The 26412-nt window shown below is 43.2% G+C and overlaps 1 protein-coding gene across 1 annotated transcript in view; it reads right to left on the minus strand.

Annotated features, from left to right (window-relative positions):
- LOC144754339 (ficolin-1-like) overlaps positions 1-26412 on the minus strand; it is a 292441-nt gene that overhangs the window by 72842 nt on the left and 193187 nt on the right. The gene's annotated exons all lie outside the window — the stretch shown is intronic.

A 26412-nucleotide genomic window follows, 5' to 3' on the forward strand; every position in this document is an offset into this window, starting at 1 on the left:
TGAGATTTTAACCGGTATTAGAAGTGATTGATTGAGAAAAGCTTCCACCTCGCTTAAAAAAAGAGTTAAATTAGGACATGAGTAGAACATGTGTATGGCATCAGCGGAGCCCATTTTACATCTAGGACAAGAGCCCCCGCTAGTTGAACTGGAAGTCCCCCAACTCGCTATTTTTAAAGGGGTATGATACAGGTTGAACATGGCCATATAACTTTGAGTGCGCAGTGAGCCAGAGGCAAGAACAGATCTAGCTAATTCAAGCGGAAATTCCAGGTCTAGTATTGGAACACCAAATTTACCAGCCCACTTTGCATTCTGAGCAGATAGGTCATCCGGCAGCTCTGACCAAAGACTTTGGTACAGAGAGCTAATTCTAGACTCCTTCCGAATTAGTTCTATTAGATTGATCTTTACATACAGATTGGGGTTCCTGGAGAGGTTCTTGTCAAAAAAACTTCTAATCTGTAAATATTTAAAAAAATAGTTAGATTGTAAATGAAAATTCTCCTTCAAAAAAGAGAAAGGAGCCAATTGATCGAAGTGCACTAAATCACCAGTTCCCTTCAGCCCTAAAGACCTCCATTTCACCATCATGCCATCATAAAATATTGGAGGAAGCAAGGCAGAGGCATCCAATGGGGTATAATAATTGAGTTTTGGAATAGCCAGACGAGAGCGAATTTTCTGCCATACAGAAAATAAGGCACAGCAGATCTTAAATTTGTTTTTGTTTTTTAATAACTGGGTTCCAGTACGTGTGTTAGTACCTCTTTAGCGGCATCCCCAAGTGCTATTTCATAGATGGATGGCGACAAACAGATTGGAATCTCAACATTATCCCCAAGAAGAGGGAGGCCAAAATGCTGAATCAAGGCGGCCCAATAATAAAATAACAGATTAGGAACGGTCCAGCCACCTCGCTCCCGGGGGAGACATGTCCATTTAGCAGCCCTTCTCGGCCTTCGATACCCCCAAAGAAACCGTTGACATATTCCATCAGCTCTCCCTAGTGTTGAATTAGAGATTAGAAGTGGAATGGACCTAAAAAGATATAAAAACTTTGGGAGAGCAAGCATTTTCAGGATATTACAACTTCCATATAGAGAAAGATGCAGATGGTCCATTCTCTCAAGTTTCCTATGTAAGGAATCAATTACCGGGAGGTAATTTAGGTCTGGGATCTGATCAACATCGGCGGAGATTTGAACCCTGAGGTATGTAGCCTCTTTGATTATAGGAACATGCGAGGGGGCATAGCTGGGGATTGAATTATTTGGGTCTTTGAGATGTTAAGCTTATACCCGGACAGAGCACCAAATTGAGCCGCAAGCCTTTCTAATGCTGTAAAAGATGCGCCAACACTGTCAGTTAGTCCAACAATATCATCGGCATACGCCAATGCCTTGTAGTCCACCCCGCGAACCCTGACTGGAGTAATCCCCTGGCAGTTTTCGTTCATACTCAGGAAGGGATCAATGAACAGGGCAAATAGTAGGGGGGAACAGGGACAACCCTGTCTAGTCCCCCTGCTAATAGAAAAATAAACAGATTCTGTCCGTGTGAGCGCCTGAAGGGCCTGGATGAACTCGGGAGAGAATCCCTTCCAACGCATTACCGCCCAGAGATATCCCCAGGAGACCCTGTCGAACCCCTTCTCGGCGTCCAACAGGATCATCCCGAGGAGAGAGCTCGTAGCCTGAGCGGATCACTGACATAACCTCGACAGACCGAATATCGACTGGACAAAATATCGATGCCAAATTATCGACCACAAAATTATCGATTGCCTATACTTAAACAACAAAATATACCACCCAGAGATACCCCCAGGACCTGAAAAGTACAGCTTGAAATCAAAAAAATATATACAGGTAAATCAGAAATGTGTTAAACTGTGTGATTAGAATACAACTTTCATTCTTTAAACAATTTATTGATATTTTCTTTTAATTACCTCCTAGCACTAAAATACAAGCATGACTGAAGAAGCTAAATTCATTTATTCTCAAAAAGGGAAAATGCTCCTTTGTTACATGGGATATGTCTACACTCAAGAGAAACAAAAAGATTTGAACGTTTTTTGGAAGTGTACAAAATATTATGCCAACAAATGGTATGGTAGAGCTATAACTCAAGAAACAACTGTTACTTATACTAAGGAACATAATCACCCACCTAATGTAACAGAAATAGAGATTAGACAAATGCTTGATTCCCTTAAAGAAGCTAGCAACTGCTATTTTGAAACATCATTTAAGTGTACTTCCCCAACATGCTTCTAGCCAACTACCATCTATAGAATCCCTTAAAAGAACTGTAGCTAGATGTTAGACAAAAAAGAGCAACATGCACTACTCCTCCCACACCTACAACTTTTGAAGAAGTGCAAATTCCACCTGAACTCTCTGTAACTCACAGTAAAGATCAATTTATACTATATGACAACAAATCTAAAGAAAAAAGAATTATACTGTTTGCCACAGCAAACAACATAACTAAACTTACCCAATGCCAAACTTGGATGATGGACGGTACATTTTCTGTATGTCCAAAACCTTTTTATCAATTATACACTATCCACGATAATTTCCAAAATGCTAATATTCCATTCCTATATGCCCTCCTACCAAACAAACAGCAAGCTACCTATCAAGAAATACTAACTGAAGTAAAACAACATAATAACGACTATTTTCCCCAAAGAATAATCATTGACTTTGAGAAAGCAATGATAAACAGCATCCTTAAAACATACCCACACACAGCAATACAAGGTTGCTATTACCATTTTAACCAATGTATAAGGCGACATCTACAAAAATCTACCTTGAGTGTCCAATACGCCACAGATAGCACATTTGCTTATCAAATAAAAAAACTCATCGCCCTAGCCTATGTTCCGTTGACAGATGTAACTGAACACTATAACTTGTTAATAGACAGCCCCTACTATAAAAGAAACGAAGAAAGACTAAGCCCTATGCTTGACTACTTCAAAGACACATGGGTAGGAAGGCTACACAGATCAGGCCATAGAAGACAACCCAAATATCAAATAGCTTGGTGGAATGTCTACCTTAGCACACTAAATGAGGAAGCAAAAACCAACAATGCAGTTGAAGGATGGCACAATGCCTTCCAATCAACTACAGGCAGAGGAACGCCTACCCTTCACAAATTAATACAATCCTTACAAAAAGAACAGAGTTACCAGGAGCTTCGAATGGAGCAATCAGTAACCCTGATTGGACCAAAACTCACCAAAGAAACAAAAAAATTGTATAACACACTACAAAGCCAAGTGACCCTTTATCCAACTAGCAAAGGACTAGAATATCTATCAATGATAGCAAAAACTATTCTATAAAACATAACGTAACTATACATGTTACATTAAGCATTTATTTTTTTCACAATTCCTTCATTTTTATATGTAACAATTTGCAATTAAACTATCAAATACATATTAATAACATATACTAAATGTATTTTGATTATGTATTTACGAAATGTTACATACAACGTAACTAAAGCAAAATTTAAAACAGTTTCCCCACCAACAAAATGTGTTGTAAATACTTACATTTCTGATGCACCTTCAAACGTGATCCAATTTCAAGCAATCCATACGAAAGCGTTGCAAAAACCCATACAATCCAAGGAAGCCCAAAAAAAAAAAAAAATTCAAGCAAATCCATAGCGACTCCTCTCCAATGTAATCCACACGATGTACCATTCAAAACCCGAAAATAGTAATTTAAAACAAGAAACGCTCCTGGAAAACCCGAAAACCAAAGTATGCGTGTAAAAATAAGAGTATATGATACTCGTCACACAACTCTGATTAAACAAAAGGGACCTCCTTCAAAACAGTAAAACGCGACGATAACCTGAAAAAGATAAAATACATACCCATCCACACAAAAACACCCATACATATATAAAAGCACATATTTATACAGCACACATATTGATTTTGAAACATTTAAACATATTAGCTAACCTCACACACTTACAAGTAAAATGCGGTAAAAAGCTAATATCGTACACTCTACCTAACACCCAAAACACAATCTTCTCTCAATAACACTATCTAAATAAACCTAAACACGCCACACATACACTTACAATCACTTCATTAACTTACAAAATTCAATTAAAACAAACTTACCCTCTCCAACGCGAAGCAGCATCCAACCGCGATCTGTTAAAGCACCAAATAAGCCTAAATAACATTACGTGGTTAAAAAGTAGTCCCTGTATATCCCAAAAAGCTATTTAATTTCTATATTCCAACACTTTAAAAATATAAAGTCAGTATTATATTATATGTAAATAATGTTAAAAAATTTAGAAACATTTTTCTTAAATCTTATTTACTTTCAAATAATTATTGAACTGTTATCTAAGTTACTTTAAAAAATATATTATTATTTATATATACATTTTTAAATTAATTTATATGTTAAACAAATTTGAATGTATAACCTTGTTCCAAATAATCTGTTTATAAAAATGCTAATATTATTTTCTTACTTAAGTATGTATATACAATTTTTTTGTGATTATCTTTGTAAAAATTAATATTATTAATATTTTCTATATTTATAATATTAATTTCTAAAACAAACTATTACTACTTCGTAACCCACAAAAATGTTACTGTTATAAAAAATGTATACATATGTATCTATGATTTTCCTGTAATTTACAAAATGTAAAAATGAATGTACAACAAATATAACAATAATTTTCAACATGTTTATTCTGACAATTTATTCAATGTCTATGTGATTAAAATAACTGTTATTAAATGAAAATGACATATTATAATTTTTTTCCTTTAACTATTTATGTTACAATATATGTGATTAAACATAAAAAATATGTAAAAGTCATGTTTTTTTAAAAAACATATATATGCACTTAGTATATTTTTTGTGATAATAAAAACTATGTACTTACTAATTTACAATACAAATGAAAAAATGTGCTCTACTAAATTTTTTTTTAAGTGTTAATAAACTGTTTTTGATTTGTTCCATTTAACGCTGTGTATGTTTCCTTCTTTAATATTCAATATAAATATTAACTAAATATTAAATGTTCTAATTAAAGATGCATTTTAAATTATAATAAGAATAAAAATGTATATATCTTTTTACTACTACTATAACAATATTTATAATTAGTACTAAAGTTTTTATATTTTATTAGAATACTTTATTATAGTATCCTACCAATAATAATTAATTTATATTAAAAATCTTTTCTTATTACCACTGCACCAATTATAAAGTCACAAAAACTACTACACAGTAAACCCATACAAATTACAATTCCCACTCCACCAAGTATAAAGTCATGGAAGTTGCTGGACTCTGAACCCATACATATTACTATTCCCACTCCACCAAGTATAAAGTCAGAGAAGGTGCTGGACACTGAACCCATACAAATTACTATTCCAACTCCACCAAGTATAAACTCAAGGAAGGTGCTGGACACTAAACACATACAAATTACTATTCCCACTCCACCAAGTAAATATTCAGGGAAGGTGCTGGACACTAAACCCATCCAAATTACTATTCCCACGCCACCAAGTGTAAACTCCAAGAAGGTGCTGGACACTAAACCCATCCAAATTACTATTCCCACTCCACCAAGTGTAAACTCAAAGAAGGTGTTGGACACTAAACCCATACAAATTACTATTCCTACTCCACCAAGTGTAAACTCAAAGAAGGTGCTGGACACTAAACCCATACACATTACTATTCCCACTCCACCAAGTGTAAACTCAAGGAAGGTGCTGGACACTAAACCCATACAAATTACTATTCCCACTCCACCAAGTATGAAATCAGGGAAGGTGCTGTACACTGACCACATACAAATTACTATTCCCACTCCACCAAGTAAATAGTCTGGGAAGGTGCTGGACAGTAAACTCATACAAATTACTATTCCCACTCCACCAAGTAAATACTCAGGGAAGGTGCTGGACACTAAACCCATATCAATTACTATTCCAACTCCACCAAGTATTAAATCAGGGAAGGTGCTGGACACTGAGCACATACAAATTACTAGTCCCACTCCACCAAGTATAAAGTCAGAGAAGGTGCTGGACACAGAACCCATGCAAATTACTATTCCCACTCCACCAAGTGTAAACTCAAGGAAGGTGCTGGACACTAAACCCATCCAAATTACTATTCCCACTCCACCAAGTGTAAATTCAAGGAAGGTGTTGGACACTAACCCCATACAAATTACTATTCCCACTCCACCAAGTGTAAACTCAAGGAAGGTGCTGTACACTAAACCCATACAAATTACTATTCCCGCTCCACCAAGTGTAAACTCAAGGAAGGTGCGGACACTAAACCCATACAAATTACTATTCCCACTCCACAAAGTATGAAATCAGGGAAGGTGCTGTACACTGACCACATACAAATTACTATTCCCACTCCACCAAGTAAATAGTCTGGGAAGGTGCTGGACAGTAAACCCTTACAAATTACTATTCCTACTCCACCAAGTGTAAACTCAAGGAAGGTGCTGGACACTAAACCCATCCAAATTACTATTCCCACTCCACCAAGTGTAAACTCAAGGAAGGTGCTGGACACTAAACCCATCCAAATTACTATTCCCACTCCACCAAGTGTAAACTCAAGGAAGGTGCTGGACACTAAACCCATACAAATTACTATTCCCACTCCACCAAGTGTAAACTCAAGGAAGCTGCTGGACACTAAACCCATACAAATTACTATTCCCACTCCACCAAGTGTAAACTCCAAGAAGGTGCTGGACACTAAACCCATCCAAATTACTATTCCCACTCCACCAAGTGTAAACTCCAAGAGGGTGCTGGACACTAAACCCATCCAAATTACTATTCCCACTCCACCAAGTGTAAACTCCAAGAAGGTGCTGGACACTAAACCCATCCAAATTACTATTCCCACTCCACCAAGTGTAAACTCCAAGAAGGTGCTGGACACTAAACCCATCCAAATTACTATTCCCACTCCACCAAGTATTAAATCAGGGAAGGTGCTGGACACTGAGCCCATCCAAGTTACTATTCTGTGGTAAATAAAATATTACCCTGGCAGAATTTCTAGGCATTAACAAAGTATCATGCATCAAGTGAGAAGCAGAGTCCGTGGTATCTGAGTTAAAATGGGCTTTATTCCAATAACTCGAGTCAAAGGGAGAATATGTTCCATCACCTCTGAGGTTCAGGAAGAGTCTTCTAACAATTATTTACTGAACATAGTATATATACATTTCTTGTACATAGGCTAAGCAGAGCAAGAAAGTAAATGAGATAAGAACATGTGGGTGTACATGAGGGTGTGTACTTTGATGAGTCATAGGTAGGTGATAGGTAGGTGTCATAGGTGGGTGGGTACTTAGGAGGAGTTTGCATGACCAGCTGGAACTCTGCCCTACTTGTGCAACTTTGAGCATGACGTGCAATTGACGTGTAACTGGGAGGAGAGCTGACTTTCAACCTAGTAGAGGAATCTCAATTATGTCAGGGCAACCAGCACATCTAGTACAACTGATATCTAGAGTCAGGGGATCTGAAGAAAAGGTTGTTCGTCACTAAAAGACAGAGAGGGCATATTTATTCGTTTATTGCATGAGCTTTCTATGGGTGCAAGCACTGTAATTCACTTAAATGGAGACAGAATGGCTATCGGACGGGTTCTGTTTACTTTTCCTCACCGGGCAGGGATGCCACTCTGTACAGCAGACGGATAACTATTATTCATAATACTGTCTTGGCAGGCTTCTTGCTGACGTGACTGCAGCTCAGTATGCCAAGAGTCATGAAAACATTAACTCAGAAAGTGGTTTCAGGCTCAACCAGTACGATATTTATTTAAAAGAGCACAATGCAAAATGCAAATACATGGGCCTTCATTTTAGCTTAACGTTTGGGAGACTTGATGACTTGACTTGCAGGACATGTTTGCAGAGGCCTAGTGATTCAGGCCACTACGGGAAATATGCATGGGTGATATGCACATGACATGTAACATAGGGTATATGTAGTGGACATATTTGGTCAGGCAAAATATCATTTTCCTCAATTCCCACTCCGCCAAGTGTAAACTCAAGTAAGGTGTTGGACACTAAACCCATACAAATTACTATTCCCACTCCACCAAGTGTAAACTCAAGGAAGGTGCTAGACACTAAACCCATACAAATTACTATTCCCACTCCAACAAGTATTAAATCAGGGAAGGTGCTGGACACTGAGCCCATCAAAATTACTATTCCCACTCCACCAAGTGTAAACTCAAGGAAGGTGCTGGACACTAAACCCATACAAATTACTATTCCCACTCCACCAAGTATTAAATCAGGGAAGGTGCTGGACACTGAGCCCATCCAAATTACTATTCCTACTCCACAAAGTGTAAACTCAAGGAAGGTGTTGGACACTGAACCCATACAAATTACTATTCCCACTCCACCAAGTGTAAACTCAAGGAAGGTGTTGGACACTGAACCCATACAAATTACTATTCCCACTCCACCAAGTAAATACTCAGTGAATGTGTTGGACACTAAAACCATATCAATTACTATTCCCACTCCACCAAATATAAACGCAATCATAATTTTGGACATTAAACCCATATAAAAAACTATTTCTTAATCACAAAATAGAAAGTCAAAATAAAAGCTGTACATAGAAACCATGTGATAAATAATTCACAATACACTCTATATAAATATGTTATTGTAATAAACGTTTTAATTTCATAAAAAATAATATAAATTAATCATATTAACTACATCTATATTTTAATTTTATACTTAACTATTTACATCAAAATTTACATCAATCTCATAAAAATGTAGATAACAATTCCTATATAAATATAAAAAATCTAATAAATAATTATTAATATAAAATTAAATAATTAATTAATAAATAATTGTTACTTCATAAAATATTTTATATATTAAAACTATAAATCTTAAAATATCATACTAATAACAATATATTATTTTTATTTAAATCTATTATTTTTTTATAATTATTATTTATAAATTTAGCTACTATTTTCTGTATTGATATGAAAAATGTGTAACAAACAATCACACAATAATCAATATTAGCACCAAAAACAACATTTATCTAATGATACCATATTTAAAAGTATAATTCTTAATTAAATATTTAATTACATACATTTAAAAAATTACTTTAATACACAATTAGAACAATTTTAAATTTTTAATGTTCAAATATTTATTTTTTAATTTTTTTCAAATATTTAAATTTTTTTCTTACATTATTTGTTAAAAATGTCACATTTTTTACAAATTTTATAATCAAATTTCAAATGTTAAATTTTGAAAATTATATATTTTAATAATATTTGATTTCCATTATAAAATCATATTAGTTATAAAATAATTATGTTTATATACTAAAATTAAATAAATATATATTTTATTATTATCCAATTATTTAGAAATCACTCCCATTACAATAAATTTTAGAAAATGTTTAATATAAATAATTTCATTTTAAAATATAATAAAATTAATGTAAATAAAGATATTTTTTGATGATTATACACTTTTTTACAACTTAATTTAAATTAGAATTTAACATTTTTTTTAAGAAATATTTTTTAATTTCTTTTATTTTATACAGTTTAATAAATATTATTGAAAATACTGATAATTTTTATTTATCAATAAAAATGTTAAAATTTAATTTAAAATACTATTTTCAATTAATTATATTTTATACCGTTCTAACACTATTCCCATTTAAACACACAACTCACTCATTTTAATTTTTATACATTTTAATCATTTATTATATTTAAAAAAAAAATTACAAATATAAAAAAGAATACATTATTTTTTACAATATAGTACATTTTAATATATATTTTAAAATACTTCCCACCCTATTCCCCTTAAAACCCACTACTCGCTCCTAGAAAATATGTTACATATTTTAAAACTTTTATAACATTTTTCATTTTTTTATACATAATTTTCATATATTTTTCAATTGGAAACAAATTTTTTAAATAATTAACATATATTTTAAAACACTTCCCACCCTATTCCCCTGTAAACCCACTACCCGCTCCTAGAAATTATTATACTATTTTAAATATATTTTATAAATATTTTATAATTTTTAAAAATATTTCTAAATTAAAAAAGGACTAAAATACATATATATTTTTACAACAAAATTACTAATAAAACATTAAAAACAGTGTACATTTAAATATTCGATATTATTAATATCGATATTATGACAGTCGATATTATGACAGTCGATAACATGACTTTCGATATTCATTGATTCTATATTTTGACTCTCGATATTTTTTAATGACAAGAACAAACAATATTTTTTACTATCGATATTACTTACTCGATATTTTTACAATCGATATTTTTTTAAAGACATAGAAATCGATATTAAATACTTCAATATTACTTACCTCGATATTACTGCTATCTCGATATTCTGGAGTCGATATTATGTCCATTCGAAAATAAAAACTCGATATTTAGACTGCATACCAGCCTGAGCCCAATCAAGAAGGGCAATGACGCGCCGAATGTGATCTGTTGTGTCTCTTCTGGAAATAAAACCATGCTGCCGGATTGAAACCAGGGGGACTATAACTTGGGCTAATCTAAAAGCTAGAATTCTAGAATAGATCTTACTGTCTGTGTTAATAAGTGCAATCGGCCGATATGAGGCAGGGTTTAGCTCATCTTTGCCCTTTTTTTTAAACAGCACGATGGTGGCCCGGTGCCAAGAATCAGGAAGAACGCCAAGTTGGGCAGACCTAAAAACCACTAACATTTCTTGTCTGAACAGTGGTGAGAAGGTCTTATAAAACTCGAGATGGATAAGGTCGGGGCCAGCAGCCTTACCATTAGAAAGAGATTTAATAGCAGTTGCTACCTCATCCCAACTAATAGGTGCTGAGAGGACTTCATTCTGTTCCATTGTTACCGGCATGGTGTTTAAGGGGTGAAAGAGGTCATCTAAGCCAACTTGATTTTGAACCATGCTAGGGTCTTCTGTATATAATTTAATATAGTAGCTCACAAAGGCATCAAGGATCTCCGCCGGGGTCTCTTGCAGGCAGCCCTGATGGTCTGTGATTCGGACAATTCGGTTCGCAATAGCCCTCTGCTGTAGTCTCTTTGCAAGTCCCTTGCCTGAATTTTCCCCAAACTCATACATTAGAGTACGAAATTGAACATATTTGGCTGCTAGGTCTTGATAAAAAGGTTCTAACAGATTAGACTTAGCTATAGTGACCGCCTTCTGACTATTTGATAGATCATGGCCCAGACGAATATTGTTACATAATTCAAGTTCAGCTTGCTGCAACTCTTTGAGTCTGTCTTTAGTATGTTGCTGTGCTTGTTTCCAGTGGTAAGAGGCAAAGTATTTAGTTTCCCCACGTAAGGCCGCGTTAAATGTATCCCAGACGATAGAGTCGGAAGAGGTACCCCTATTGATATCAAAGAATTCTGGGATCCAAGTAGCCATACGCTCCCCATATTGCTGATCTATAAGGAGCTTTCTCTCAAAAGTCCACAGCCTAATCTGATTAGTGGGACGATCCCATGAAAGATCAATAATTATGGGAATGTGATCAGATATGGTCCTGGGGGCAACTTCAATGTGTGCCGAAGAGGCATTTTGATCAGAAAGAAAAGCATAGTCAAGGCATACCATTTTATTGTGTGGGGCAGAATAGAATGTATATCCATCCAGATCCTGATGGTGAAAGTGCCATGAATCTATAAGACCATGATTCAACACAAGAATTCGGAGAGCCTTGAATACTTGAGGCTTTCGGCCCACATAATTACGACAAGTTAGAAGATTGATTTGGCTAGAAAGGTAATTTTTTTTTTTTTTAAACAGATTTTTATTGCGGAATTAGAGACAAGACTTCAAAACAGGTCAACCAACACACTACGACATCATCTAGCATACAGTTGACAGGTATATCGTACACAGCCATTCAGCCCACAACCCGGGGGTCGGGCGGCGTGTCAGGTCATACATATTTTAAGATGCCACAGTGCTCACCCATCACGGGTGGTCGGTTACCAGTATTATCCAGTTTCCGCTTTTAACTCCCCCAACTTCCAACCCCCCTTGCAACCCCTAGCACAAAACAACTTACAGAGTCAGTATCAGTGAGTAGTCCCTATTGCTGTATGAACCTATCCCACCTGCTAGGAGCGGATCACTTGGAAACAAGGTATTCACGCCTCCCAGGTCCCGCCCAGAACCACCGGGGCCCTTACACTGCTATCTCCCAGTAGGCCTATCGCCCCGTCCTCTCTAATTGCATCAGTGTGCAAGACTACCCCTATACGACCTTCCCTCCCCCTCTCCCCCCTCCCCAACTACTGCTGATGCGGGTGTACATATGATGTAGTAGAATCGGACAACGCCACTAATCGGGGGTAACTACTGCTCAGTTGTGCCTCATGGAGTCCTGGCCAGTGATTGCCCCTCACCATCTCCCTCCCCCTCCTGTATGTAATCACGCAGAGCCTGAACTATCAATTCCCACGCCCTCGCCATTTCCAAACTTTTGTCATTATCAGTCTTGGCCGCTTGTCGCATCCTAATAGTACTCTCACAGCTGGCCCACTTCAACAGCTCATTCATCCACCTTTTCACTGAAGGGCCTTCCCTAGACTTCCAGTGCCAGGTAATCTCCCTCTGAGCCAGCATAAGTCCCAGATCGATAAATTTGCTTGTGATTTTCGTCCTCTTTGTGTGAGGGAACCACAGCAGCAAACATGCCGCCATGTCAAAGTCTACCTCCCTGTCTGTTATCACGTTCAGGAGATCCCCTACCTCAGGCCAGTACGACCCTAGTTTGGGGCATCCCCACAGCAAATGATCCAGATCCACCTCAGGCGCCAAGCACCTCGGGCACACAGAGTCTTGAGCCCCGAAGTATCGCATAATCCTCTCCGGTGTCAGGTAAGCCCTATGTATGATGAAGAAGTGCACCTGCTGGAATCGGGCATTCCTCGTACCTTTCCACGTACGCCCCAGAATATGACCCCAGACCGTGTCCGGTATGGGTTTGCCTATACTATCCTCCCATCTCGCCTTCAGCGCCACCAACGGTTCTAATCCTTCGCTTTGCATTCGTACGTGGAGACAGGTCACCGCCTTGGTGGTGCCTGCAGCCATAACCACGAACTGGCACGCCATGGTCGTCTCCGGTTCAGCTAGCCCCCCCTTCCAGTGCTTTTGTATCGCTGCAACCACCGCTGCATGCAGCAGAAAATTCCCATCTGGTAATCCAAACTGTTCCTGCAACGCCCGGAAGGGGGCCAGCGTCCCCTCAAGGTATAAGTCGCCCACCATTTGCAATCCCAGGTCTTCCCAGTCCGACAACGGGGACCAGTCGCCCCCATGTGGCAGTGCAGTCAGCATCCCTAGCGGGATCTCTGGTGCATACGCCCGGGTGCTGTTCGCCCGCTTCAAACTCCTAGTCCAACATAGCCTGAGTGTCCTTTCCTCCATCGTAAGGTCCCTCACATCCAGTTTCTGTTGCATGATTATGTAGGATAAGACATGTCGCTGAATACCGAGGCCCCGATCGACATCTGGTCCCCTGAATTCCCTGGCCACATGCTGCGTCAATATCTGCAATTGAGCCGCCAGATAATACAATTCGAAATCTGGGACTGCCATTCCCCCCTCGAGCTTGGGCCTAGCCAGGGTCCTCAACGCTACCCTGCGACGTCCATGACCCCACAGGAAGCCAGTCACCAACATCCGTATGTCTGCGAACACGCTCCGCGGGATCCACACCGGTAAAGTCCTGAAATAATAAAGTAGCCTCGGAAGTGCTACCATCTTCAATAGCGCCACTCGGCCCAGCACGGACAAGGGGAGGGACGCCCAGAAGGACATGCAACCTCTCAGCGCACGCACGCATCGCCCCACATTACCCTCCAAGAGGTTCGCAGTCTCATGATATATCCGAACGCCCAGGTATGTAAAGCTGGAAGGTTCCCAAACCACGTCCAACCCCAGGGGGGGACATAATGTGCCCTCCTTTAACGGGAAAACACAGGTCTTAGTCCAGTTCACCCTAAGGCCCGACATCCTACCAAATCTGGACAACATTCCCACAGCTCCCTCCAGAGCTCGGTCGGGATCGGCCAGGTACAGTAACAGGTCGTCCGCATACAGTGATATAAAATGCGATTTCGCTCCCTGCGTCACCCCCTGAAAGTCCGCGCCCAATCTCGCCATAGCAGCCAACGGTTCCACGGACAGTGCGAACAGCAAAGGAGAGAGCGAGCATCCCTGCCTCGTCCCCCTACGCACAGGGTAAGCCAAAGATACTATCGGTCCCAGTCGCACCCTCGCCACTGCGGAGGAGTACAGAACCTTTGTCCAACTCCTAAAGCCTTCACCAATGCCGAATTTCGCCAACACCACATCCAGGTATTGCCACTCAAGGCTATCAAAGGCCTTCTCGATGTCGACTGACAACACCACCGGATCATGTGGCGAGGCCCTGGCATTATCCAATATCTGGATCAGGCGGCGGATATTCATGGATGTGTTCCTGGTAGGGATAAACCCTGCTTGATCCCTATGAACTAATCTGGTCATAAACGGTAATAGTCTGGTGGCCAGTATACGGCTTAAGATCTTATAATCCACCTTCAGCATGGATAGGGGCCGATAGGACGTCACGTCCAATGCGTCCCTGCCCGGTTTCAGCAATGGAACCACCAGTGCCTCCCTCATCGTTTCAGGCAAATATCCCTTCTGTCTCGATTCCGAATACACTAGCAATAGTCTGGGTGCTAATATGTCAATATATTTCACGTAAAATTCAATAGGCAGTCCATCCACCCCCGGCGTCTTGTTTCTGGCCATCTGTTTTATGGCCAGTTTGATCTCCGACAGCGTTATAGGTCCCCCTATATCCTCCGCATCCTCTGTCGCAAGCACCGGTAAAGGGACAGCTTCCAAATAGCTATCTATCTCGTCAGCATCCACCTCCAGCTGACATTCATAGAGAGCCGCGTAGTATGACTTGAAGCGCTCCAATACTGCCGACTGCGAGTAAACGATGTCACCTGTTTCTGTTCTTATGCTCATTATCGGGCACCCTCTAGGGTCTGGGTTGGCAAGCCTGGCAAGGAGCGTACCCACCTTATCTCTTTCTGCATGCACCTTAACAGTCTACAGCTTATAATCATAGCCCTGCAGCCGCTCAGTTTCCCTCGCCACAATCTCCTTAGCCTCAAGCAACCGCTCCTGCAGTTCTGGTCGTTCAGGTCTACGCTGCTCTAATCCCCGTAGCACATCCTCAGCCTTCACCAGATCATTCAGAAGTGACTTCCTTACAGTCGAGATCCTGCCCATGCACACGCCTCTCACCACCACTTTCATCGCATCCCATTCCACCAATCTCGTGGCTGCCGAGCCCTCATTTTCCCTAAAATAATGTTCAACGCCCTGTTGGACCGCCTCGCCAAACACCGGATCCTCCAGTGTGCAGGGCTGCAACCTCCAAGTGGGGATCACTGACCTCACCTGTTGCCACTTCACTGAGGCCAATAAAGGATTATGGTCCGAAATTGTCTTAGTTAAATATTCCGTGTGACCAACCAGGACAGCCAAGGGACCACTACAGAGGATCGAATCTATCCTAACATGTAATGCGTGTAGTGCTGAGAAAAACGAATAGTCTCTCGATTCCGGATGCTGTTCCCTCCACACATCTATTAATCCCCATCTCTCCTGCCATTCTTTCCTCTGAGTGGCTAATCTGCGCACTGTCGATGCGGCTAACGGTGGATGCGATCTATCAAGGTCCACATTAAGTATCGAATTAAAATCCCCACCCAGAATGATGGGGCCCGCCAAGAAATGAGCCAGCGAGCCCGAAAGTTTATAAAAAACAGGGCCTGATCAGCATTTGGGGCGTACACACTACAGAGTGTCACTTCCCTACCGTATAGCCTCCCTTCTATCGGCACATATCTACCCTCCGGATCTATCCGCTGGGTCATGACCTGGAACTGTACCCCTGCTCTCACCCATATCAATACTCCCCTGGCAAACGCTGAGTACGTGGTTCCAAACACCTGCCCACGCCACCTCTTCTGCAATGCAGTGCATTCCTGTGCGGTCAAATGAGTCTCTTGTAACAGTGCAATCTGAACGCCACGTCTCACCAAATGGGCATGCACCCTGTGACGCCTAACCATCGTTCGAAGTCCACGGACATTCCATGATATGCATTTCAGATTAGGTAACGTCCCCATAGCAGTCATTCCCGCATAGATGCAGCACCAATCCACCACCCCACACATCGCAGTAGTTGCGCCCCCCATCCAAACTCCCCAAAAAACTCCCCAACCCCCTCTCACCAGGACAGGACGTACTAACCCAGCTTCAGCCCCGTTCCAAACTTGTAACACAACACACATTACACTACTCCGCGGTGACTACCGCAGAAGGCCTTAAGGGCCCCTAGGGGGTGTATCAGCACCGACCCAAAGCCAGCCGAGCTCCCACCCCACGCCCACAATCCCATCTTGCAGTCTCAGCCCCATACCTGAGTATCCGTGCAGCAGTCAAATAAACCGCCCATACAAAAGGCAGATACGGGTACAGTCCAAATACATCATACATTAAACAGGCCATCCGAAGTCTGTGGGGTGACCGTTGGGCCCTTCGTGCTCTCCGCCTCCGACTCATCTCCCCCCGTCTTCGTGCCCTCTTCGTCAGAGTCCGACCCCTCAGATGTCCTCTCCTGCTGCGATCCCGTGATGCTTGCCGTCGCTGCTAGTGCGTCCCTCCTGTCGGCAGCCATTTGGGCCTTCTGTAACGCTTTTTTAAGTTTATTCCGTTTACGTATGCGTTGAGATTTTCTGATCCGGGGAGGTGGTTGCGTGTCCCTACCGCTTTTGCCAGCGCGGTCCGTCCCAGCACGATAAAGTTCAAGCCACGACCAGGCCTCATCCGGTGTCTGAAAGAATTGTGTCTTCCCATCCAGGACCACTCTCAACTTAGCCGGGAAAAGCAAGGAGTACTGAATCCCCTCGTCCCGTAATTCTCTCTTCACGGACAGGAAGGACGCCCTATTTCTCTGGACTTCCTGAGTATAATCCGGAAAGACCGTCACCTTGCAGTTGTCCACTTGAAACGGGCTTTGCGCGCGCGCTCGCTGTATCAGGAGATCCCGGTCCTTATAGTGCAATAGTTTAATCACCATCGGTCTAGGTGGCCGGCCCAACTGAGGCGGCCGAGCTGGGACCCTGTGTGCCCGTTCAAGGGAGAAGAAAGGAGAGAGGCCCTCCGGTGCCACAACCGTTTTAAACCAGTCCTCCATGTAGGCCACAGCGTCATCTCCCTCAATTTTCTCCGGAAGGCCCACGACCCTCACGTTGTTCCTCCGATTGCGGCTTTCGCATCCTCCGCATGTCTCTCCAGGCTCGTCAACCGGCTCTGTATATCGCTCAGTTTACGTTCCACAGTGACTACCGCCGGTTTCAGTTCCTGCAATAGTTGTGCGTTGTTATTCACCTTATCAGAAAGCTTTGCATGATCCGCCTTTAGGAGCCCCAGCCCTGTAGCGACCTGCGCAATGTTGTGGTGTAGCGAGTCTTTCGTCGCAGTGATCGCTTCCAATATGCTGTCCAGGCGGCGATTCAGCCGTTGTTCCTGCGTCGTCGCTTCCAAAGGGGCCGGGGCCCCACCATCTTGGGCCATGGTAATCACGGCAGTCTGGCCTTGCGCCACATCGGGCGCGCCACCAGTAGCAGCCATCTCAGGGTCCTCCAGCACCTCCTCGGGGACACCCCAATGAGCAAACCTGCACACCTGCCGTGGATAAACCGGTCTCCAGCGTCACTCAGCTGAGCCTAGCCTCTGTCGACGCCAGAACCAACTTCCGTGTCTGTGGATCGTCCGTAAAGTTCTATGTCCTCATGCGCCTCCGGCACCCCCGAACTCAGGGCGCTTCTCACAGCACTGGAGCGTGATAGCTCTACTTCAATAGTCCAGGAACATGCAGGGCAGGTGCGCGTGCACCAGCAGAAGGAATTAATGACGGAGGCGACTGTCCGCCCCAGGCAAGGGTGCAGCCCACACACTGATGCCGGACTCTTTAGGGGCGTTCTGCACCATCCCCTCGTCGGTGCCTTAAGGAGCTCCACCCGACCTCAACCAGAGCCACCGGCAGCACCAGGCGCCGAGTCGACACTGTCCCTCCATAGTTTCGGCCGCCGGCATTGTGCTATGGGGATGTGTGGCAAGCAAGCGCCGCAAATCAGGGCCGCGCCTTCCGCAGGGCGACGAAGGGCCACCGCAGCACCCTCAAGGCAGTGCTCTGCCGCAGTCTCCACAGCCCTCAACAGGCCCACCGGCCTGCGGGCAATCAGTGCCGTACTCCGTCACCAGGGCATGAAGGCGTGAAGGCGGGGGGGATGGGCGCCACGTCCGTCAGCCTCCCGGACGGTCAGAGCTGCACTCCTGTCCCGCGCAGCGCGGGGATACACCTGCGGAGGGTCCCCGCTCCGCTCGCCGTGGTGAGCGAGGCGCGGCACTCCAGCTCCGTCCAGCTCCTCTCTCTGAGCGAGCTTCGGCTCCTCAGCGTCCCGTCGCCGCCATCTTTCTTTTGTGAGCGCTCCGCTCCGCCGGGGTTCGGGAGCCGTCGACCGTGCCGCGCCCAGGCACCAGCGTCCTCCGCCGAGCACCCTCGGTCCCGCTACGCCCTGGGTGGAAAAATACGCTACTCAGGGGTGCTCAATCAGGACATTAGCAGGATTAATGGTGGGATCCGGCGTGGAGCCGATCGCTCACACCGCTTCCTCGGTCGGCATCCAAGCCACGCCCTTTGGCTAGAAAGGTTAATGTTAAAGTCGCCAGTAAATAATATTGGATGGGGCCATCCCACTAATTCCAAATTTAGGCTCCTGAGAACTTGCGGATCATCTAAACTGGAAGCGTATATTAAGCATACTGATAATGGAGATCTATTCACCAGAAGTTCAATAATTGCCCATCTTTCAAAATTATCCCCCTTGACCCCTTTAATAGATCCAACCCCATTCTTTAAGAGAATAGCTACACCCCTAATTGTAGATGTTTGTCTAGAACAAGCAACCAACTCGTATCCAGGAAATCTTAACCAGCTACGTTTAGTCCACGGGATATGGGTCTCCTGTAAGCAGATGAGATCAGCCTGTAGAATTTGGAGAATCTTGTAAAACATCCTATGCTTCTTAGGATCATTTAAACCACAAATATTCCATGTGACACAGCATAGCCTACCCCCCCGTTCAAAAAATAGAAAAACCAATAGCCAGCGAAACTCGATTTACTAATAATGCTGTATACCAAAATTACTGGACCTCTAAACAACAATATACATAGGGCCAGATGTAGGAGCCCAAATACCGGTCCGTAACGGACGATTTTGGCCGTTACCGACTGATATTTAGGAATTGGCATGTAGGGGCCATTATTTTACAGAATCGGTAAATTTACCGATTCGGTAAATTTACCGATTCTGTAAAATTCTGATTCGGTAATTTTACCGATTCGGTAAATCCAAATGTAGTGACACTCCTGAGAGTGTCACAGGCCCTTAAGAGTCGGTATTTTACCACACAATCCTATTGTGTGGTAAAATACCGAATCCAGGTGTGCATGCACACTGTGCAATGTGACACACAGACATGCCCTAAGGGCATGTATGTGTGCCACATGTCACACATGCCTTTACTTCGGGTGCTAGAGGGTGTCAAAGTGACACCCCCTGCACCCTTGCAACATTCGGTATTTACCGATTCGGTAAATACCGAATCGGTATTTCCTATTGATTCCTATGGGCTCCGATTCGGTATTTCTATTTTGAAAAATACCTACATCTCCCACCTTCATATTTACCGATTCATAAATACCGAATCGGTAAAATTCGTTATTTATGAGTCGGTAAATTGAAGTTACCTACATCTGGTCCATAGTGTAGAGAATATATATATTATCAATCAATAGCGCATCAATCATGTTTCCCAAGCAGAAAAGAAATACTAGAAACAAAATCAGCCTCCTGAGGGCCCACCACCAAAAGACCACCCCCCCAGACCTCCCGCCGACCCCCCCACAGAGCCACCCCCCACCTTCCGAGCCCCCCTCGCCCGCCACCCCCCATATAGAGCAACAGGACCGTGGACCTTTGATGGTCAGGTTGGTGAGACCCACTGCCTCCCGGAGCCCGAAACCCCCCCACCCCCATTGAAGCTCTGCGGAAGACCTAACCACCAGATAGACAAAAAACCCAAAAAACAACCCCTAGCAAACTATCTGTCAGGTCATCTAGAGTCAATAATCTTCAAAGTAAACAGGCATCCCATCCCAAATCAATCCAATTTTTAGTGCAACAAATTAATTTTAATAAGGCAGTTCGAGCTAAATAGTCCCCAGAAACTCCTTGGCCAATATCTCTGATGTAAAGGACTTGGTCTGCCCTTTACATATCACTTTCAGCTTAGAGGGAAAGAGTAGAAAAGCTTGAGCACCCTTAGCCTGGAAGAGGGGCATCAGCTGACGAAGGTGCCATCGTCTCTCAACTGTCGCCGGACAGAAATCAGGCCCACAAAAAATTGACATCCCTTCGCAGTCCGGTTTTTATCAGGTCTGGCAAGATCAAATATTTTCTCACGTGCAATAAAATTGTTGAAACATATCAGGATGGCACGCGGGAAGGTTTTACTGGAGCCAGAAGCTGAAGTACGCCGTTGCTGAAATGGAAACCGGTGTGCCCGCTGTATTTCTAGATTCCAATCCCATTGTGTAACTTCTGGGAACGCCTCCGAAAAGAGCTTGACTATGAACTGCCTAGGGTCTTTGCCTTCGATTCCTAAGACTCTTAAATTGTTTCTTCTCGCTCGGTTTTCTAAGTCCGTGAGCTTCCATAAAATATCAGTACGCTGTTCCTTAATCTCTGTTGTGAGTTCTTTCTGGGCCACCACTGCATCCTCTAACGCAGAAATCCGTTCCTCAGCTTCCCCAACTCTGGAAGCAATGTCAGTGCATGTTTTCACAACTCGGCGCAAGGAATTCTGCATTATACGGCAGGCCCCTTGTGTACGGATGTTCTCCTGTCTTGTGGCCTCTCTATGGGAAATAATAGTCTGGTAAATTGTTGAAAGGGTAACATCCTCAGGGGCTTCTGTTGACGTTCCAGAGGGGTTAACTGGTGTAGCCCCACTGTTAATTACAGATTGGTCTAACACTATATTCTGTAGGCCGGCAGTATTTATCAATCCCTTAGGGTAGGGGGCTTTACGAACTGTATTAGCAGCGCTCACAGCATTCAGATCTTTGGAAGCCTCACTAAGGCGCCAATCCCCTGCTTCACTATCGTATTCAGACCATTCAAGTTCAGCATCAAACTCTGGATCCTCCTCAGCTGATGAATGATCCGAAACTGAATAAAATGTATCCGTGGCCTCAGTGCTCTCTGACCCCCTTGAATCGAGACCAGACTCTGGAATAATGACTGTACCATTCGTAAATGACAGATTAGAGCCCTGCTCCAGAAGAGAGACCGAATGGACATCAGATTGAATAGATGACTGAACTACAGTTCCCAGCATGCATTGGAGTGGAGGTATTGATGCAGCACTGGACATATCACTTGATTTTTGTATGAGAGCAGCAGCTGAGTTGTTATATCCCAACATGTGAACCGGTGCCTGCGCCCCCTTATTTAAATCGTTATTAGTTAAATGCTGGGATAACAGTAAGTTAACCTGCTGGGAATCAGGATGCAGATCAGAGTCAGGAGTTTCAATGACACTAACAAGCGCTGAATCCGAAGTTAGCTTCGGTAACTGTAGCTGTGGTGTTAGAGACAAAGTATCCGTCTTAATATTCGACGCCTTACTGGCCAAAGACTTCATTATTTGTTTTGATTTAGAAGAGGTCTTCTGTTTTTGAAGAGAAAGATTGAACAGGTCCGGACGCGTCTGCCCCTTCTTCTCCGTCATGTTCTGCCCTTTCTTTGATGCTGGAAGTGAGGGGATGTCGATAGAGGAAGGCGGGGATTTTGAAGCGCTCCGCTTCTCGGAGATCACGGCCAAACCAGACGCCGGGTTTTTCGGCTCCCCTTCAGCTGCATTCCACGTGGAGCTGCGAGGCTTCGATGCAGCCGCTGCGCCTTTCGCTGTGATTTTCGGCGGCATTCCTGCCGTTTAGTTCTGGCTGCCACGACTCGCCGAACGATAGCACCGCCAGATAGATCCTGACGAGAGCAGCTAGTTTTAAAAGTATCTAATTTAAGTTATGGTTTGCTCTTCAATTTTTTAAGTTACTTCATGAGAGGAAGGTGCCTTGATTCACCTTTGCGTTCAGTGTCTGCGTGCTTTTGTTATTTCCAGATATTTCTCATTCTTCTCCTTTTTTTGTTAGATTACTTGGCTTACAATTTTAATTCTATTGAGTTTATATAATTATATTATTTGTCAGGTTCTGAGTGTTTCCGTTCTCCTAATCACAATTAAAAGTAGCTCCCTACTTGTTTGTCTGATGTTCCCTGTTGCTCCTCTCCTTTACCTACCTGTCACTTTAATGATGACGTGACTGCTTCTGCCTGGGTACCACTGGATCACAATGACAGTGAGTCCAATTTTACAACTTGAAGTCTATGACAACAAACCTCTCATGAATCTAGTAGTAGTCCAATATCCTCTTCCCCTCTACTAAGTGTCAGAATGATGGCACTAGGTCTGCCTGCAAAGAAGGTACCTTGGCGTCAGCTCCTGGGCACTGAAGTCACCAACCAATATTAGATTTGAATCTCATGAATCACGTTCTACCCCATCAGTAATATGCTGATACATTTGTCTCTAGCTAAACATTTAGTGGGACATTTCTCCTATGTTCATGCTGCCCTTACTGTTTTTGTAATGACCATCAGAGTGCAATGTTCCCTTTGCTTCGCAGGTTGAGGAATCACCATCATAGACCATTCTGGCATTAACCAAGATACAATCCTGGGAGATTTTAGCTGGTAATTTGGGGATGTCAAAGTTGTCTTGGCACATGGCACTATACATCATTTTCACACTTTGGATTGTAACAGCTCATGATTGGGCCCGTCCATTCAAGTGATTTTGCTGTAAATCTAATCTTTTTTCTCACTGACTTAGTCCATGATGAGAGGATCGCTCCAATGGGCTGGTTTGCTTACACACATTGAAGTGTCGCAATCATGATCCTTAGAAGGCTCACTGGTCCTCCCTCCTCACGGCATTATGTTCTTGAAATTGGTCCCAAAACAATTTTGGAAATCTACTGGAGCATCAGTATGATGCAAAAGTGACGAGAAGAGTTAGGTCAAGTACTTTTATTGAGAGTTAATAAAATCATCACAATACCCTTCAAATATTTTGACCAGACTTCAAATTAAAATGAAACATTGAATACCAGACACTTTATATGTCTCAAGTGGTTAACTTAGTCAACAATATTAAAACCCACAAAGTCCATATTTTGACAAACATTAATCCACAAGCGGAATTGCGTCTACCAAGCAACTACGAATATACATGTATGACAAAAGCCCTCGTGAAAATTGTTCATGTGCATAGTCTGATCTTGGACATCGTTTATGTCCTGAGAAGCCATAGGGCAAGCTAAACACCTCCAATCACACTCCGTCCTAAGTAGCACAGCTCAAAGGTCATCAGGTCTTTGAGTTTCAAAGTTATACCAAATAGTTTGAATGTACAGTCAGCTCTAGTGAACTGGGACACAGAAGAATGCCTCAGGAGTGGCTTGTGCAGGCAAGAGCGTTGGGGCCGGGAATTCGACAGACGACCACAAGGGAGAATTAAATACTCACAAAGATGGACATTTTGTGGGTGGGCAATAAATATCTTTACGCTGGTGCAGGAACCATATCCACTGATATTTGACCGGGCTCAGGTGAATTGGGGAGATGTTAGAGTGAGATTCTGACAAGATATTGGCTCGACTGCGTAACAGAACTTGTATGTTCACTACTCTTGGCTATACTGTACCCCAAGTGAATTGAAGATCACTTGGGGTAAGTTCAAGTACAAGGATTTATATAGCGCACTACTCACCCAGAGGGTCTCAAGGCGCTTGGGGAGGGGTTCATTATTTATCAAATAGCCAGATTTTAAGTTCTTTTCTGAAGGAGATGTGGTTCTGTGTAAGGCGGGAGGGGTTCATTATTTATCAAATAGCCAGGTTTTAAGTTCTTTTCTGAAGGAGATGTGGTTCTGTGTAAGGCGGAGGTGAGTGGGGAGTGAGTTCCAGGTCTTGGCCGCCAAGTAGGAGAAGTATCTGCCTCCCATGGTGGATCTTTGGATACGCGGAACTGCGGCGAGGCCTTGATTGGAGGATCTTAGTTGGCGGGTGGGTGTGTAGAAGGATAGTCGAGTGTTGAGGCATTCTGGTCCTAGTTTGTAGAGGGCCTTGTGTGCGTGGGTGAGGAGACGGAATGTTATTCTCTTGTTGACGGGAAGCCAGTGGAGGTCTTTCAGGTGGCCGGTAATGTGATCTTGGCGAGGGATGTCCAAAATGAGTCTCTCTGATGCGTTTTGGATGCGTTGGAGTTTTTTCTGTAATTTGGCTGTCATTCCGGCGTAAAGGGTGTTTCCGTAGTCTAGTCGACTCATAACCAGTGCGTGGGTGACAGTCTTTCTTGTTTCGGCAGGGATCCAAAGGAAGATTTTTTTGAGCATACGAAGTACGCTGAAGCAGGAGGATGAGACGGCGTTGACTTGTTTGGTCATCGAGAGTGAGGAGTCTAGGCTGAAGCCAAGGTTACGTGCGTGGTCTGTGGGAGTGGGTGCTGAGCCCAAATCCGCGGGCCACCAAGAGTCGTCCCAGGCAGAGGGGGATGATCCTAGGATGAGCACTTCCGTTTTGTCTGAGTTAAGTTTAAGGCGGCTGTTTTTCATCCATACGGCTACTTCTTTCATGCCTTCGTGAAGATTGGTTTTGGCGGTGTTGGGGTCTTTGGTGAGGGAGAGGATCAGCTGGGTGTCGTCAGCTTAGGAAATGATGTTAAGGTTGTGTTGACGCGCGATGGAAGCGAGTGGACTCATGTAAACGTTGAAGAGGGTGGGACTGAGTGAAGATCCTTGTGGTACACCGCAGATGACTTCCGTGGCTTCTGATTTGAATGGGGGAAGTCGGACTCTCTGAGTTCTTCCAGCTAGGAACGAGATGATCCAGTCCAAAGCTTTTCCTTTTATGCCGATGTTGCTGAGGCGTTGTATGAGGGTGTTGTGACAGACAGTGTCGAAGGCGGCGGAGAGATCGAGAAGAATGAGGGCCACTGTTTCTCCGTTGTCAAGTAGTGTTCGGATGTCGTCTGTAGCTGTGATGAGGGCGGTTTCGGTGCTGTGTTTGGCTCGAAATCCGGACTGTGAGGGGTCGAGGGAGTTGTTGGATTCGAGGAAAGCGGCGAGTTGTCTATTGACGGCTTTCTCAATAACTTTGGCCGGGAATGGGAGGAGGGATATGGGGCGGTAGTTTTTAAGTTCAGAGGGGTCTGCTGTGGGTTTCTTCAGGAGGGCGCTGACTTCGGCATGTTTCCAGCTTTCTGGGAAGGTAGCAGAGATGAAGGAGCAGTTGATGACATCACGGAGATGGGGTGCGACGATGGAGTCTGCTTTGTTGAAGATGTGGTGAGGACATGGGTCGGTTGGCGAGCCAGAATGGATGGAATTCATGAGGCGGATGGTGTCTTCAATGGTGATTGGGTTCCAGGCGCTGAGGTTGTTAGAGGGCGCTTTATGTTCTGAGGGGGGTGGAGAGGATTGTTCGTTGGAGCTGTTTTCGAAACTGTTATGTATGTCGGCAATTTTGTTGTAGAAGAAGGAGGATAACGAGTCGCAGAGGTCTTGGGAGGGAGTAATGTCGTTTGAGGTTGCGGTGGGGTTGGTGAATTCTTTGACGATGTTGAATAGTTCCTTGCTGTTATGGATGTTGTTGTCGAGTCGAGTCTTGAATGCTGATTTCTTGGTGGATCGAATCAGCTGGTGGTGTTTGCGGGTGGCTGCCTTGAAAGTGGTGATGTTGTCGGTGGTTGGGTTTTTTCTCCATGTTTTCTCGAGAGTACGGCATAGCTTTTTGGATTTCTTAAGGTCATCGTTGAACCAGGGGGCCTTTTTGCTGTCTTGTTTGGTGTGATTGTTTTTCAAGGGTGCTAATTCGTCGGCGCTGTGAGTGATCCATTGTTTGAATTTGATGGCAGCTTCGTTTGGGTCTGATGAGAGGGCGGGTGGGTTTTGGTTGAGCGATGAGAGGAGTTG

Source organism: Lissotriton helveticus, chromosome 5_1 (assembly GCF_964261635.1).
Source record: "Lissotriton helveticus chromosome 5_1, aLisHel1.1, whole genome shotgun sequence".
In the NCBI taxonomy this organism is placed as follows: Eukaryota; Metazoa; Chordata; class Amphibia; order Caudata; family Salamandridae; genus Lissotriton; species Lissotriton helveticus.